We start from the raw sequence: 18,832 nt of genomic DNA, 5'->3' as shown, positions 1-18,832 counted from the left end.
ACGTTTAAAATTCTGACGGGGTTAGACAGGTTAGATGCAGGAAGAATGTTCCCAATGTTGGGGAAGTCCAGAACCAGGGGACACAGTCTAAGGATAAGGGGGAAGCCATTTAGGACCGAGATGAGAAGGAATTTCTTCATAGAAACATAGAAACATAGAAAATAGGTGCAGGAGTAGGCCATTCGGCCCTTCTAGCCTGCACCGCCATTCAATGAGTTCATGGCTGAACATTCAACTTCAGTACCCCATTCCTGCTTTCTCGCCATACCCCTTGATCCCCCTAGCAGTAAGGACCTCATCTAACTCCTTTTTGAATATATTTAGTGAATTGGCCTCAACAACTTTCTGTGGTAGAGAATTCCACAGGTTCACCACTCTCTGGGTGAAGAAGTTCCTCCGCATCTCGGTCCTAAATGGCTTACCCCTTATCCTTAGACTGTGACCCCTGGTTCTGGACTTCCCCAACATTGGGAACATTCTTCCTGCATCTAACCTGTCTAACCCCGTCAGAATTTTATATGTTTCTATGAGGTCCCCTCTCATTCTTCTGAACTCCAGTGAATACAAGCCCAGTTGATCCAGTCTTTCTTGATAGGTCAGTCCCGCCATCCCGGGAATCAGTCTGGTGAACCTTCGCTGCACTCCCTCAATAGCAAGAATGTCCTTCCTCAGGTTAGGAGACCAAAACTGTACACAATACTCCAGGTGTGGCCTCACCAATGCCCTGTACAACTGTAGCAACACCTCCCTGCCCCTGTACTCAAATCCCCTTGCTATGAAAGCCAACATGCCATTTGCTTTCTTAACCGCCTGCTGCACCTGCATGCCAACCTTCAATGACTGATGTACCATGACACCCAGGTCTCTTTGCACCTCCCCTTTTCCTAATCTGTCACCATTCAGATAATAGTCTGTCTCTCTGTTTTTACCACCAAAGTGGATAACCTCACATTTATCCACATTATACTTCATCTGCCATGCATTTGCCCACTCACCTAACCTATCCAAGTCGCTCTGCAGCCTCACAGCATCCTCCTCGCAGCTCACACTGCCACCCAACTTAGTGTCATCCGCAAACTTGGAGATACTACACTCAATCCCCTCATCTAAATCATTAATGTACAGTGTAAACAGCTGGGGCCCCAGCACAGAACCCTGCGGTACCCCACTAGTCACTGCCTGCCATTCTGAAAAGTACCCATTTACTCCTACTCTTTGCTTCCTGTCTGACAACCAGTTCTCAATCCATGTCAGTACACTACCCCCAATCCCATGTGCTCTAACTTTGCACATCAATCTCTTGTGTGGGACCTTGTCGAACGCCTTCTGAAAGTCCAAATATACCACATCAACTGGTTCTCCCTTATCCACTCTACTGGAAACATCCTCAAAAAATTCCAGAAGATTTGTCAAGCATGATTTCCCTTTCACAAATCCATGCTGACTTGGACCTATCATGTCACCTCTTTCCAAATGCACTGCTATGACATCCTTAATAATTGATTCCATCATTTTACCCACTACCGATGTCAGGCTGACCGGTCTATAATTCCCTGTTTTCTCTCTCCCTCCTTTTTTAAAAAGTGGGGTTACATTGGCTACCCTCCACTCCATAGGAACTGATCCAGAGTCAATGGAATGTTGGAAAATGACTGTCAACGCATCCACTATTTCCAAGGCCACCTCCTTAAGTACTCTGGGATGCAGTCCATCAGGCCCTGGGGATTTATCGGCCTTCAATCCCATCAATTTCCCCAACACAATTTCCCGGCTAATAAGGATTTCCCTCAGTTCCTCCTCCTTACTAGACCCCCCGACCCCTTTTATAACCGGAAGGTTGTTCGTGTCCTCCTTCGTGAATACCGAACCAAAGTACTTGTTCAATTGGTCCGCCATTTCTTTGTTCCCCGTTATGACTTCCCCTGATTCTGACTGCAGGGGACCTACGTTTGTCTTTACTAACCTTTTTCTCTTTACATATCTATAGAAACTTTTGCAATCCGTCTTAATGTTCCCTGCAAGCTTCTTCTCATACTCCATTTTCCCTGCCCTAATCAAACCCTTTGTCCTCCTCTGCTGAGTTCTAAATTTCTCCCAGTCCCCAGGTTCGCTGCTATTTCTGGCCAATTTGTATGCCACTTCCTTGGCTTTAATACTATTCCTGATTTCCCTTGATAGCCACGGTTGAGCCACCTTCCCTTTTTTATTTCTATGCCAGACAGGAATGTACAATTGTTGTAGTTCATCCATGCGGTCTCTAAATGTCTGCCATTGCCCATCCACAGTCAACCCCTTAAGTATCATTCGCCAATCCATCTCAGCCAATTCACGCCTCATACCTTCAAAGTTAGCCTTCTTTAAGTTCTGGACCATGGTCTCTGAATTAACTGTTTCATTCTCCATCCTAATGCAGAATTCCACCATATTATGGTCACTCTTCCCCAAGGGGCCTCGCACAACGAGATTGCTAATTAATCCTTTCTCATTACATAACACCCAGTCTAAGATGGCCTCCCCCCTAGTTGGTTCCTCGACATATTGGTCTAAAAAACCATCCCTTATGCACTCCAGAAAATCCTCCTCCACCGTATTGCTTCCAGTTTGGTTAGCCCAATCTATGTGCATATTAAAGTCACCCATTATAACTGCTGCACCTTTATTGCACGCACCCCTAATTTCCTGTTTGATGCCCTCCCCAACATCACTACTACTGTTTGGAGGTCTGTACACAACTCCCACTAACGTTTTTTGCCCTTTGGTGTTCTGCAGCTCTACCCATATAGATTCCACATCATCCAAGCTAATGTCCTTCCTAACTATTGCCTTAATCTCCTCCTTAACCAGCAATGCTACCCCACCTCCTTTTCCTTTTATTCTATCCTTCCTGAATGTTGAATACCCCTGGATGTTGAGTTCCCAGCCCTGCTCATCCTGGAGCCACGTCTCCGTAATCCCAATCACATCATATTTGTTAACATCTATTTGCACAGTTAATTCATCCACCTTATTGCGGATACTCCTTGCATTAAGACACAAAGCCTTTAGGCTTGTTTTTTTAACACCCTCTGTCCTTTTAGAATTTTGCTGTACAATGGCCCTTTTTGTTCTTTGCCTTGGGTTTCTCTGCCCTCCACTTTTCCTCATCTCCTTTCTGTCTTTTGTTTTTGCCTCCTTTTTGTTTCCCTCTATCTCCCTGCATTGGTTCCCATCCCCCTGCCATATTAGTTTAACTCCTCCCCAACAGCACTAGCAAACACTCCCCCGAGGACATTGGTTCCGATTCTGCCCAGGTGCAGACCGTCCGGATTGTACTGGTCCCACCTCCCCCAGAACCGGTTCCAATGCCCCAGGAATTTGAATCCCTCCCTGCTGCACCATTGCTCAAGCCACGTATTCATCTGAGCTATCCTGCGATTCCTACTCTGACTAGCACGTGGCACTGGTAGCAATCCCGAGATTACTACTTTTGAGGTCCTACTTTTTAATTTAGCTCCTAGCTCCTTAAATTCATTTCGTAGGAACTCATCCCTTTTTTTACCTATGTCATTGGTACCAACGTGCACCACGACAACTGGCTGTTCTCCCTCCCTTTTTAGAGAGTGGTGAACCTGTGGAATTCTCTACCACAGAAAGTTGTTGAGGCCAATTCACTAAATATATTCAAAAAGGAGTTAGATGAAGTCCTTACTACTAGGGGAATCAAGGGGTATGGTGAGAAAGCAGGAATGGGGTACTGAAGTTGCATGTTCAGCCATGAACTCATTGAATGGCGGTGCAGGCTAGAAGGGCCGAATGGCCTACTCCTGCACCTATTTTCTATGCTTCTATGTTTCTAAATTGCTGAAAACTATCGTATCGGGATACGGAAGCAAAAGGCCAATGAAAGTATCAGTGATCACATCATAACATTAAAAAAGCTATCGATGCACTGTAATTTTGGAAACTTTCAAAACCGAGCATTACGGGATCGTTTTGTTTGTGGGGTGAAAAATGATGCGATCAGAAGGAAGTTATTGATGACTGATGACTTGACTTTTGAGATTGCTTGTCAGATAGTGAGGCCGATGGGCATGGCTGAACAATATTCCTGAGAATTAAATAATGATTACGGTCGTCAGTCAACCGAGGTAAATCACCTGCCGGTTCAAAGTAAAAGACGGTGGGGCCCAAAGTCTCAAAAACTGGAAATTCTAACAGAGCATCAAAGTCATGCTATAGGTGCCTGGGACAACACATTGCTCAAAGTTGTCCATACGTGAAGGCAGAGTGTTTCTTCTGCAGAAAGACTGGGCATCTTGCAAAGGCACGCCGACTGAAGGGTAAACCAGTTTTTAAAGCTATGAGTCCAGTGTTCAAAGCTATAAGTAGAAATCCCAAGAGACTACATAGCATGGAAGAACAACAACAGGACGAGGAGATGTTAGAGTCACACATCATCAGGAGCACGAGGTTAACGAACAGCGATTCGGAAAGCATCAAAATCCACATAGATGTTGCGGGATTCAAGATACCAATGGAAATTGACACGGGTGCATCTGTGAGTGTAGTACCGGAGTCACTGTACCATGACAAATTGCGTGATTTTCAACTGGAGAAATCCAAGATAGAGTTGTGAGGCTACTCGGGAGAGAAAATTCCTGTGGTAGGTCATATCACCGTACCAGTGAAATATAAAGATCAATTTCAGAATTTGCTTCTAATAGTAGTGAAAGGAAACAAGTCTGCCTTACTAGGAAGAAATTGGTTGAGCTCACTAAAGCTGGATTGGAGTAAGATTTTCTGTGTGGCAATGAGATTTTCATCAACGGATGAGGTTATCAAGAAGTATCCGAAGGCATTCTGCGAATTGGGCAGTCCGATCCAAGGCTTCAAGGCGAGTGTCAGGGTACAAAAGGACGCTAGATCGGTTTACTACAAGCCACGTTCCGTACCATATGCACTCAAGGAGAAAGTTGGGCAAGAACTCAAAAGACTAGAGACTGAGAACATTATTTTTAAGATAGATCAATGTAATTGGGCTACACCCATTGTTGTTGTACCTAAGTCCGATGGTAAGGTAAGATTGTGTGGTGATTATAAAATAACCGTAAACCAGGTTCTAGAGGGTAATGTCCCCAATACATTGCCGAATATAGAAGATTTGTTCACAACACTGACAGGTGGTCAGATCTTCTCAAAACTGGATCTTACGAATGCCTACTTACAGCTTGAACTAGATGAGGAGTCCAAGTCATGTTTGACTATAAATACTCATCTAGTCCTATATCAATTTAATAGGCTACCGTTTGGAGTGTCTTCCACCCCTGCCATATTCCAAGGGGTGATGAACCAGATTTTTCAAGGTATTGAAGGAGTAGTATGTTATTTGGATGACATACTAATTTCAGCACCAAACAGGCAAATTCATAATAACATATTGAATGAAGTCCTCAAACGGCTAGAGAAGCACAGAGTACGAGTGTCTGCTTGTAAGTGTGAGTTATTTAAAAACTCAGTGGAGTACTTAGGGTACAGAGTAGACAAAGATGGTTTACATCCAACCATGGGAAATTGGATGCAATTAGAAATGCACCCACTCCCAGGAATGTCACTGAACTTCGTTCATTCTTGGGTCTTTTGAACTAATATGGGAAGTTCCTACCAAATTTGGCTGCAGTATTACATCCACTGAATGAACTTTTGAAAAAACAGGTCCATTGGAAGTGATCAAAAGAATGTGATACATCATTCAAGGAGTGTAAAAGCAAATTGATAGAGAGCACCATGTTAGTTCACTGTGACATATCTAAGGAGATTAAGCTAGCACGTGATGCCTCTCCATATGGAGTTGGGGCAGTGATCTCTCATGTATCACGTAATGGGGAGGAGAGACCAATTGCTTTTGCTTCACGCACTCTCAGGGCCAGGGAGAGTAATTATGCGCAAATTGAAAGGGAAGCTTTGGCATCAATTTTTGGGGATAAGAAATTTCATAAATACTTGTATGGTCATAAGTTTACCATCGTTACGGACCATAAGCCCCTAACAGCAATGCTCCATCCAAAGTCCCCAGTTCCAACATTAGCTGCAGCCCGAATGCAGAGATGGGCTTTGATTTTGTCAGCATATACATATGATATTGAATACAGATGATCACAGTAATGCTGATGCAATGTCTAGATTGCCTTCCCCATCACAAGTTACACCCGAGGGAAGAAGTGTTTTATTTTTCATACATTGATGAACTGCCAGTCACAGCTGAAGAGATTGGTAGAGCAACCAAATGTGACCCAGTGATGTCAAAGGTATATGAGTATATTGTAAATGGATGGCCAAACCAGGTAACAGACAAAGATGCACATCCATTCTTCATTCGAAGGAATTAATTATCAGTTGTTAAAGATTGTATCACGTGGGGTGGTTATACCAAATAAATTCAGGTCCAAATTATTAGGAGACTTCCATGACCAGCACCTGGGAATGTGCTTGACCAAGAGTTTTGCACGCAGTTATTTATGGTCTTGATAAAGATATAGAGTACATCATGAGTCAGTGTACGACATGTCAATCGGTAAGCAAGCAACCACCACCAGCATAATTACAGCCATGGAAATGGCCTCCCAGGGTGTGGCAAAGGCTACATATCGATTTTGCTGAGTGAGAAGGACAACAATTGTTCATTGTGATTGATAGCCATTCGAAGTGGGTTGAGGTGTTTCCAATGTGGAAAATAACAACAATTAAATATTGGATATTTTGCAAAAATGATTTTCTTCATTTGGCCTCCCTGAAGAGATTGTTTCGGATAATGGACCACAATTTCGTTCAGAAGAATTTGCACAATTCACAAGCAAAAATGGTGTGAAACATACCAAGGCTCCACCATACCATCCTGCTTCGAATGGTGCAGCAGAGTGCACTGTACAAATTGTAAAACGTGCCCTCATAAAACAAATGTTAGATCCAAATCCAAGGAAACGACAGTTGTCATTGAATCACAAATTGGCTAATTTTTTGAATACATATCAAAATACTCCTCATACAACTACAGGTAGAACACCAGCGGAGTTGTTTCTGAAACGACAATCACAAACCAGATTCTCGTTGTTAAAACCAAATTTAGCACAGTCCGTAGAAGAGACACAATTAAGACAGAAAGAGAATCATGATAGAGGTAGAGTAAAAGAGAGAAGTGTGAAATTAAACCAGAAGGTGAGAATGAAGAACCATCATCATAAATGGTTAAAGTGGTTATCAGGCAGAGTGATGAAGATATGTGGTCCTCGCACATATTTGGTAAAGATGTTTAATAATGGATCGGTTAGGTTTGTTCATATTTTACTGACAGAAATGGAAGGAGTTGAAGGTGGGAATGATTCAATTATTTCTGACTCATCAAATAGTTTTGATACACCAGTAGCAAATCCTAAATCCAATGTACTGGAAACAAATCCAGGAGAGAATCAGAATGAAAGTCTGAGTCCGAGTCAGGAAAACAAAGAGCCTGAAGTTAGAGTGAGTTCAAATGAAAATCAAGGAAATTCCGTGGAGGAAAACATTCCTCAGGATGAGCCTCGAATGAGTTTAGATTTGACACCATGTTTGGAAGGTTCTGTTCGAGAGTGAAGGTATCCTCTTCGAAACAGAAAACAAGTGGTAAAGTTAAATTTGTGAATATGGAAAAAAAAGTTTATATCCTGTGTTATGTATAAACATAAAAATTATGTATAATGTTTCTAATAATAACTTCTTCATTAAGAAGGGAGATGTGTAATGTCTGTAAGCTTGTAATGTTTGTAGCTCCACACTGTGGATGTGGTCATATTGTGTACTGTAACTGCAGAGTTAATAATAAACAGAACCAGCCAGATTCCGGAGGCTTCCGAGAGAGCTGCCTGCCATATTAGGAGCTGCGTGTGCTGTGCTCTATGAAGATATCACAATGGAGTTGGTGTACAGATCAGCCATGATCTAACTGAATGGCGGAACAGGCTCAGGGGCTGATGACATCATCGAGCCCTGACTTTCCATTGTAAAGTAAGCCTCCCACTGGTAACCACCATTAAGAGTTTACAGACCCCAATGCTTCTACTTCCAATGAGGCCTGGAGTAACAACCTGAGGTGGTTGCACTTCAGCAGGTAGGTGCGAATGCGTTATGCTACATATCAGAACCATAGAGAGTGTGCTGCTACTGGCTGTCAAAGTCATCACAGATCACTGCCTTGAATTCTTTTTATTACCACCAGTTCATTCCGAGCTGCTACAGGAGGCATTTTCAAAATCACTCAATTGCTTCTGCATGCATGTCTCAAGCAGGTAACACATACCTTATTTGCCAAGTTCATTAGCATCAAAAAGGCTTCTGCTGCACAACAAGCCGAATCAATTTTACAAAATGCGGAGTGTCACAGATGACATCCACATGTACATAAGTGCTCCAGACATGAATCCCATGAATTGCATCAACACAAACGGTTACTAATCCATCAACGATGAGTTGTTTGCAAACAACTGTATTGGATCTTGATTGCTAATACTTGCTATCTTGGATGCTGCCATAGTCCATTTACCTTTATACAGTCCAGTGTCTTCGCACTATTTCATCCAGATAGGCAAGTGTCGGGGAGGATACTTGGAGGCAAGGGCTACAGGAAAACAGGAAGGCAGATTATTATTTGAATGGTGATAGATTAGTAAAAGGGGAGGTGCAACATGATACATCAGTCATTGAAAGTAGGCATGCAGGTACAGCAGGCGGTGAAGAAAGCAAATGGCATGTTGGCCTTCATAGAGAGAGGATTTGAGTACAGCATCATGGAGGTCTTGCCACAGTTGTACAGGGCCTTGGTGAGACCACACCTTGAGCATTATGTGCAGTTTTGATCTCCTAATCTGAGGAAGGACATTTTTGCTATTGAGGGAGTGCAGCGAAGGTTCACCAGACTGATTCCCGGGATGGCAGGACTGACATATGAAGAAAGACTGGATCGACTAGACTTATCTTAACTGGAATTTAGAAGAATGAGAGGGCATCTCATAGAAGCATATACAATTCTGAAGGAATTGGACAGGTTAGATGCAGGAAGAATGTTCCCGATGTTGGGGAAGTCCAGAACCAGGGGTCACAGTCTAAGGATAAGGGGTAAGCTATATAGGACTGAGATGAGGAGAAACTTTTCCACCTAGAGAATTGTGAACCTATGGAATCCTCTACCACAGAAAGTTGTTGCGATCAGTTCATTGGATATATTCAAAAGGGAGTTAGATGTGGCCCTTACGGCTAAAGGGATCAGGGGGTATGGAGAGAAGGCAGGAGTGGGGTACTGAAGTTGCATGATCAGCGATGATCATATTGAGTGGTGGTGCAGGCTCGAAGGGCCGAAAAAGTTTCTCCTCATCTCGATCCTATATGGCTTACCTCTTATTCTTAGACTGTGACCCCTGGTTCTGGACTTCCCCAACATCGGGAACATTCTTCCTGCATCTAACCTGTCCAATCAGAATTTTATATGTTTCTATGAGATCCCCTCTCATTCTTCTAAATTCCATTGAATACAAGCCTAGTCGATCCAGTCTTTCTTCATATGTTAGTCCTGTCATTCCTGGAATCAGTCTAGTGAACCTTCGCTACACTCCCTCAATAGCAAGAATGTCCTTCCTCAGATGAGGAGACCAAAACTGTACACAATATTCAAGGTGTGGCCTTACCAAGGCCCTATACAACTGTAGTAAGACCTCCCCGCTCCTATACTCGAATCCTCTCGCTATGAAGGCCAACAGGCCATTTGCCTTCTTCACTGCCTGCTGCACCTGTATACCAACCTTCAATGACTGATGTACCATGACACCCAGGTCTCATTGCACCTCCCCCTTTACTAATCTGTCACCCTCCTGTTTTTACCACCAAAGTGGATAACGTCACATTTATCCACATTATACCGCATCTGCCATGTATTTGCCCACTCACCTAACCTGTCCAAGTCACCCTGCAGCGTCTTAGCATCCTCCTCACAGCTCACACTGCCACCCAGCTTAGTGTCATCTGCAAACTTGGAGATATTACATTCAATTCCTTCGTCTAAATCATTAATGTATATTGTAAATAGCTGGGGTCCCAGCATTGAACCTTGCGGTACCCCACTAGTCACTGCCTGCCATTCTGAAAAGGACCCATTTATTCCTACTTTCTGCTTCCTGTCTGCCAACCATTCTCTATCCATGTCAGTACATTATCATGTAACGTAATTTTGCACACTAATCTCTTATGTGGGACCTTGTCAAAAGCCTTTTGAAAGTCTAAATACATCACTTCCACTGGCTCCCCCTTGTCCACTCTACTAGTTACATCCTCAAAAAATTCTAGAAGTTTTGTCAAGTATCATTTCCCTTTCATAAATCCATGCTGACTTGGACAGATCCTGTCACTGCTTTCCAAATGCGCTGCTATTACATCTTTAATAATTGATTCCAACATTTTCCCCACCACCGATGTCAGTCTGACTGGTCTATAATTCCCTGTTTTCTCTCTCCCTCCTTTTTTAAAAAGTGGGGTTATATTAGCTACCCTCCAGTCCACAGGAATTGATCCAGAGTCTGTAGAATGTTGGAAAATGACCACCAATGCATCCACTATTTCTAGGGCCACTTCCTAAGTACTCAGACTATCAGGCCCTGGGGATTTATCGGCCTTCAATCCCATCAATTTCCCTAACAGAATTTGCTGTCTAATAAGGATTTCCTTTAGTTCCTCCTTCTCGCTAGACCTTCGTTCCCCTAGTAATTCCGGAAGGTTATTTGTATCTTCCTTAGTGAAGACAGAACCAAAGTATTTGTTCAATTAATCTGCCATTTCATTGTTCCCCATTATCACTTCACCTGATTCTGACTATAAGGGACCTACATTTGTCTTCACCAATCTTTTTCCCTTCACGTATCGTAGAAGCTTTTGAAGTCAGTTTTTATGTTCCCTGCAAGCTTACTCTCATATTCTATTTATCCATTCCTAATTAAACCCTTTGTCTTCCTCTGCTGACTTCAAAATTCCTCCCAGTCCTCAGATTTGCTGCTTTTTTGAAGTAAGGGAACAGACCAAGAGGGGACGTGGGGAATGAGTGTTGCATCACACCTGCAGAGGTTGGGGAGGGGGGGCGGTGGGGGTGGGGGGTAAAACAGTGGGATGCATAGCCAAGTAGGTCAATGTTCTTGAGAGGGAAGGAATCAGTGACAGGAAGCCAAGTTTTAGTAGGCTCAAGATGTTAGTAGGCATATTTAAGATGATGAGCGCGCTCCATTCCAGAGGAAACAAGACATTTACAGGGCAGCACTAGTGGGCTAGTTACCTGGGGGGATTGGAGGAGTAATCAGGAGTGGATAATGACCACTTCACTGAATGGCAAATGTTAATACTCTTTTACATAAGGTAATGGCTGTGGTTGGCACAGACAGGGAGTTACCCACAATCCACTGGTGTGGTACTGAGCCCTAAAGAAACCATAATGAAAGAAAGAAAGAGATGCATTTATGTAGACTATAACCATAGAATAGTACAGCACAGAAGGAGGCCATTTGGCCCATCAAGTCTGCCCCGGCTCTTTTGAAGAGCAATCCAGTTGGTCCCACTACCCTGCTCTTACCCCATATCCCTGCAATTTTTTCTCCTTCACGTATTTATCCAATGTGGGGAAGAGCATAACTAGAGACCATCAATATAAGATAATCACCAAGAAATCCAATAGGGAATTCAGAAGGAACTTCTTTACCCAGAACATGGTGAGAATGTGGAATTCGTTACCACAGCGAGTGGTTGAAGCGAATATTATAAATGCATTTAAGGGGAGGCTAGACAAGCGTATGAGGGAGAAGGGAATAGAGGGTTATGCTGATAGAGTTAGATGAGAAAAGATGGGAGGAGGCTCGGGTGGGGCATAAGCACCATCATGGAATGGTTGGGCCGAATAGCCTGTTTCTGTGCCGTATATCCTATGTGTATACGATGTAATTCCCTTTTGAAGGATACTATTGAATCTGTATACACCACCCTATCAAGCAGTGCATTCCAAATCCTAACCACTACTTGCGGAAAAAATTTTTTTCCTCATGTTGCTTCTGGTTCTTTTGCCAATCGCCTTAAATCTGTGCCCTCTGGTTATCGACCCTTCAGCCATTGGAAACACTTTCTCTTTATTTACTCTATCTACATCCTTCATGATTTTAAACACCTCCTATCAAATCTCCACTTAGCCATCTCTGCTCTAGGAGAACAACCCCAGCTTCTCCAGTCTATCCATATAACTGTAATCCCTCAAACCTGGAACCATTCTAGTTAATTTCTTCTGTACCCTCTCCAAAGCCTTCACGTTCTTCCTAAAGTGTGGTGTCCAGAATTGGACGCAATACTCCGGCTGGGGCCGAACTCCTATTTTATGGAGATTTAGCATAACTTCCTGGCTGTTGTACTCTATGCCTCTATTTATAAAGCCCAGGATCCCATATGCTTTATTAGTCTGTAATGATATATCGCCTTTCACGATCTCAAGATATCCCAAAGTGCTTTACATCCAATGAAGTGCTTTTGGACTGTAGACATGGTTGTAGCATAGGAAAGGTGCCAGCCAAGTTGTGCACAGCAAGTTCAAACAAACAGCAATGTGATAATGACCAGATAATCTGTTGTAGTGATGTTGGTTGAGGGATAAATATTGACCAGTACACTGATAAGAACTCTCCTGCTCTTCCTTGAACGGTCTCATGGGATCTTTTTTTTTTATTCGTTCATGGGACGTGAGCAAGGCCAGCATTTATTACCCATCACTAATTGCCCTTGAGAAGATGGTGGTGAGCCGCCTACTGGAACCTCTACAGTCTGAGTGGTGAAGGTACTCCCACATTGCTGTTAGGGAGGGAGTTCCAGGATTTTTACCCAGCGACGATGAAGGAACGGCGATATACATCCAAGTCAGGATGGTGTGTGGTGTTCCCATGCACCTACCGCCCTTGTCCTTCTAGGCGGTGGAGGTTGCAGGTTTGGGAGGTGCTGCCAAAGGAGTCTTGGCAAGTTGCTGCAGCGCATCTTGTAGATGGTACACACTGCAGTCACGGTGCGCTGATGGTGGAGGGAGTGAATGTTTAAGGAGGTGGATGGGGTGACAATCAAGCGGGCTGCTTTATCCTGGATGGTGTCGAGCTTCTTGAGTGTTGTCGGAGCCCACACTCATCCAGGCAAGTGGAGAGTATTCCATCACACTCCTGACTCGTGCCTTGTAGATGGTGGAAAGGCTTTGGGGAGTCAGGAGGTGAGACACTCACCGCAGAATATCCAGCTTCTGACCTGCTCTTGTTTCCACAGTATTTATGTGGCTGGTCCAGTTAAGTTTCTGGTCAATCGTGACCCCCAGGATGTTGGTGGTAGGGGATTCGGTGATGGTAATGCCATTGAATGTCAAGGGCTGGTGGCTAGACTCTCTCTTTTTGGGGATAGTCATTGCCTGGCACTTGTGTGGTGCGAATGTTACTTGCCATTTATCAGCCCAAGCCTGAATATTGTCCAGGTGTTGTTGCATGTGCGAATGGAACTGAACACTGTGCAGTCATCAGCGAACATTTCCACTTCTGAGCTTATAATGGAGGGAAGGTTATTGATGAAGACACTGCCCTGAGGAACTCCTGCAGCAATGTCCTGGGGCTGTGATGATTGAACTCCAACCACCACAACCATCTTCCTTTGTGGTAGGTATGATTCCAGCCAGTGAAGAGTTTTCCCCCTGATTCCCATTGACTTCAGTTTTACTAGGGCACCTTGATGCCACACTCGGTCCAACGATGCCTTGATGTCAAGGGCAGTCACTCTCACCTCACCTCTGAAAATTAGCTCTATTGTCCATGTTTGGACCAAGGCTGTAATGAGGTCTGGAGCTGAATGGTGCTGGCGGAAAACAAACAGAGCATCGGTGAGCAGGTTATTGGTGAGTAAATGTCGCTTGATAGCACTGTCAATGACACCTTCCATCACTTTGCTGATGATTGAGAATGGATCGATAGGGCGATAATTGGCTAGATTGGATTTTTCCTGCTTTTTGTGGACAGGACATACCTAGGCAATTTTCCACATTATCGGACAGATGCCAGTGTTGTAGTTGTACTGGAACAGCTTGGTTAGAGGTGCAGCTAGTTCTGGAGCACAAGTCTTCAGCACGACAGCCAGGATGCTGTTAGGGTCCCATAACCTTTGCTGTAGCCAGTGTGCTCAGCCGTTTCTGGATATCACATGGAGTGAATCGAATTGGCTGAAGACTGGTTTCTGTGATGGTGGGGACCTCAGGAGAAGGGCGCTATGGATCATCCACTCGGCACTTCTGGCTGAAGATGGTTGAAAATGCTTCAGCCTGTCTTTTGCACTCACATGCTGAGCTCTGCCATCATTGAAGATGGGGATGGTCATGGAACCTCCTCCTCCCATTAGTTTAATGTCCCACCACCATTCATGACTGGATGTGGCAAGACTGCAGAGCTTTGATCTGATCCGATCCATTGATTGTGGGATCGCTTAGCTCTGTCTATAGAATGCTGCTTCTGTTGTTTAGCATGCATGTAGTTCTGTGTTGCAGTTTCCCCAGGTTGGCACCTCATTTTCAGGTACGCTTGGTGCTGCTCCTGACATGACTCTTCTACACTCCTCATTGAACCAGGGTTAGTCCCCTGGCTTGATGGTAATGGTAAAGTGAGGGATAGGCCGGGCCATGAGGTTACAGATTGCGGTGGAATACGATTCTGCTGCTGCTGATGGCCCACAGCATATCATGGATGCCCAGTTTTGAGCTGCTCGATCTGTTCTGAATCTATCCCATTTAGCATGGTGCCACACAACATGATGGAGGGTGTGCTCAGTGTGAAGACAGGACTTCGACTCCACAATGACCTGAGAGGGCAGACAGGACCTTGGTTTAACGTCATATCCCGAAAGACGGCACTTCCGTCAGTGCGGCCTAGATTTTGTGCTCAAGTCTCTGGAATGGGACTTGAATCCACGATCTTCTGACTCAGATACAGGAGTGTACCCACTGAGCCACAAATGACACCAGAATGTTACCTGATCTCAGATGGACTGGCAATCACCGTCACCTGCTCCTGATGGCTCCCCGACCACCACTACACTCACACTTCTTCAAACTACATATAATGACATCGAATGTACAGCACAGAAACAGGCCATTTGGCCCAACTGTTCCATGCCGGTGTTTATGCTCCACACGAGCCTTCTCCCACCCCTCTTCAATTCCTTCTATTCCTTTCTCCCTCATGTGTTTATCCAGCTTCTCCTTAAATGCTTCTATGCTATTCGCCTCAACCACTCCCTGTGGCAGTGAGTTCCACTTTCTCACCACTCTCTGGGTAAAGAAGTTTCCCCTGAATTCCCTATTGGATTTATTAGTGACTATCTTATATTTATGGCCCCTAGTTCCGGTCTCGCCCACAAGTGGAACCATCTTCTCTACCTTTACCCTATCAAACCCGTTCATAATCTTAAAGACCTCTTATTGGCCCAAAAATTGCGGCCTCTCCAGATGCGTACCATGAGGCCTCACAAATGCCGGTTCTCAGCACGTAATGCGCACGCGCCAAGAACGAACTTTTGCGATCTGTCAAACACGCATCTCCGGGAGAAGGACATTGGCGGGCGGAGATTTGGGCTATTTGCCCAGCGAATGTCCTTCAAACGCTTACACCTTGTAAAAGCAGGCATCTAGCCTACTGTTACCAGTGTAAGAGTTTTAAAATATAGAAAAATTAAATGTTATTACTTATTTTTATATTAAAAACCCTGTCCATTAACATAAGTTGATTTTGAACACTATTAAAAATAAAATTTTAATTTAAAAAAAATAGATTTTTCACTGAATCATTTAATTTAATGCAATTGTTATAAATTTTTTTTAAAAGTGAAGTATTTTTTTAAAATTATGTTTGTGTTTTATTGATGTTAGGGGTATTCTCATTGATAGTAATGGGAGGTCGGAGCTCATACTATGAATGAGAATACTACATTGTAATTGGTGGACCGTGCCCGCGTGATCCCAGGATACGCATACGATCCTGGAAGACATGTTCCCGTACGCTGCACCGTGCAACTAAACCTCGGAGTGCAATCCTACATTCCTCCGGGGTCACCAGATATTTTTGTTAAATGTTTTTCGTTCAGAGGCATTCTCCCGCAGGAAGCCTCCGACCGCAATTTTCCCCCCATTAGGTCACCCCTCAGCATTGTCTTTTCTAGAGAAAAGAGCTCCAACCTGTTCAATCTTTCCTGATAGTTCGAGGGTATCACCCTTATGAATCTTTTTTGCACCTTCTCCAGTGCCTCTACATCCATTTTGTAACATGGAGACCAGAACAGTTCACAATACTCCAAGTGTAATCGAATCAAGGTTGTATACAGGTAGAACATAACTGTTCTGCTTTTCAATGCTATCCCTCCAGAAATGAACCCCAGTGCTTTGAAGCGCAGAATGTAACTGGGCTGGGCACTCAGCAACAAAAGCAGATCTAAAAATAAAACAGCACCTCCTCGATTCCCCCCGCCACAGCCCCCCGCACCCCCCCTCCCTTACAGCACCCTACCTCCCCCCCCCCCCGCTAACCACCCTACCACGGGGCAATTAACTGAGGAAATGGCTATGACATGAGTCGGGAGAAGCTGGTCCATGAATGAATGCAGTCAGCAGCAGCATTAATCGCCCACTAGGCTGATATTCATTATTTATATTGTAAAGCATGTTTCTTTGCATAACTATCTCATTCTGTCGGCGGACCTGCAAAGTAATCCAAAATAATACATGTTAACCTGGCAGCTGATATTTAATCACTCTTTTGATAATTATATTTTTTTTAAATAATGAGCCGATCGAGAATATTAGCAAAGTTCATCATTCAGCTTCTAGAACAGGAGCACGAGCACTCTGCCCACAAAACTTAAAGGAACACACCCCTTGGTTTGAAACTCAGGTGTAGGAACTCTAAGCAAGTAGCTGTACAATGATGTAACAAAACTGTACAGGGGTCATTTTAACTTTGTGCGATGATGTAAATCGGGCAACATCGAATTCACCGCCAGTTATAAAAAAGAAAGGGAGAAAAATTGGGTGCATTTGTGCCTCCCGGTCCGGGGCGTAAATGCCTTTGCGAGCGGGCGCGCTGACACCGACTCCCGCCATATCGAGCAGATGTTTAGCAGCGGAACTACAACATTGCGCGCCGATCTCCTGCGCCTGGACATCGTGACGTCATTGGCTTGTGCATCGCCCTGTTAGCGCCCCGGTCCCGAAATTCACTTTTGCCCCCTGCAACAACGCCGGGCGAAAACACCGGCAGCAGCAGGAGACGTGGATCGAACATCGGGCCACTACCGGGGCGATGATCGAAGGTGAGGAGGCTGAGGTAAGTTAAAAAAAAACTTATCTTTGTTGATGCCGTTTTCTTCATGGGTTCCCGCCTGCGATTGTTCAGCCCAGCACTTTGTGGGTTCACCGCAGCCTTGGTGGTCCAGGTGTGCGATATGTGTGCTCACTAGGTCTGTGCAGCAGAGCTGGTCTCCAGTCATCTTGGATAACAGTTGTCACTGGATAAAGACCTAGCTCTGTCAAGCCCGTGTGATGGCTGGTGTGCAACGGCCACCGCATGTTAAAAAAATCCACGTACAGGCATCTTCCACCCTTCAATTGGAGTCCAGGACCTGGAATATCAGATCCTTCATTGAAACATCTGTGAACTCATCCCTTTTCAGCGTGGAAGCAAGTCATCCTTGATACGAGGGACTGCCAATGATGATGATGATGGTCCAGGTAGGTACGTTTTAAATCGCAGAGTCTGCAGCGATGGCTGTCCCTTTAAGGGAGGGAAGGGCTCTTTGAAGTCGGCAGTGCTGCACGGCCCAGTGTGTAGCGCTGGTGAGGTTTCTGCCCTGCCTGCATCCTTTAGCGCTTCAAGAAGGAAGTGGAGCGTTACTCGACTTCTTCCCTAGAGCACTAAACCCTATTTTTTGAGATTGGCACCAAGTTTCCCGGCTAGCATTTACATAGACCGTTTGATGACCTCAGGATTTCCCAAAGCGCTTTACAGCCAATGAAGTACTTTTTGGAGTGTAGTCACTGTTGTAATGTAGGAAATATGGCTGACAATTAGAATCATAGAATAATGCAGCACAGAAGAGGCCCATTGTGTCGGCTCTTTGAAAGAGCTATCCATTAGTCCCACTCCCCTGCTCTTTCCCCATAGTCCTGCAATTTTGCCCCTTTAAGTATTTATCCAATTGCCTTTTGAAACTTAGAACTGCTTTCACCAACCTTTCAGGCAGTGCATTCCAGACCATCACAACTCGCTGCGTAAATTCTTTTTTCCTCATGTCGCCTCTGTTTCTTTTGCTAATCAACTTAAATATGAATCCCTGGTTACCGACCCTTCTGTAAATGGAAACAGTTTCTCCTTATTTACTCTATAAAAACCCTTCATGATTTTGAACATATCTCCTCTTAACCTTCTCTGCTCAAAGGAGAACAGCTCCAGTTTCTCTAGCCTCTCCATGTGTTGTGTATGCAATAACTGTTAGACTGAGTACTGTTTATCTCTAAGAGGTATGGCCTTGGCTCTGCTTTATTAAGGCCCAAAGTGACTAATATACAAAATGGCTGGCCTTTTATACTTGGGCTGCACACACGTGCGTGCAGCCCAATGACCTCCAACAGTGACGCCATCTATTGGCTAGTGATCCCAAAAGTACATACACGATAATACCCCCCTCTGAGATATTAACACAGTCTTTTACAAATTGAGATGGTTCGGTTTTTACACTCCCGGGTTGA

This window comes from Pristiophorus japonicus, chromosome 12 (assembly GCF_044704955.1).
Source record: "Pristiophorus japonicus isolate sPriJap1 chromosome 12, sPriJap1.hap1, whole genome shotgun sequence".
In the NCBI taxonomy this organism is placed as follows: domain Eukaryota; kingdom Metazoa; phylum Chordata; class Chondrichthyes; family Pristiophoridae; genus Pristiophorus; species Pristiophorus japonicus.
Note: the sequence above shows the minus strand (reverse complement) of the source record.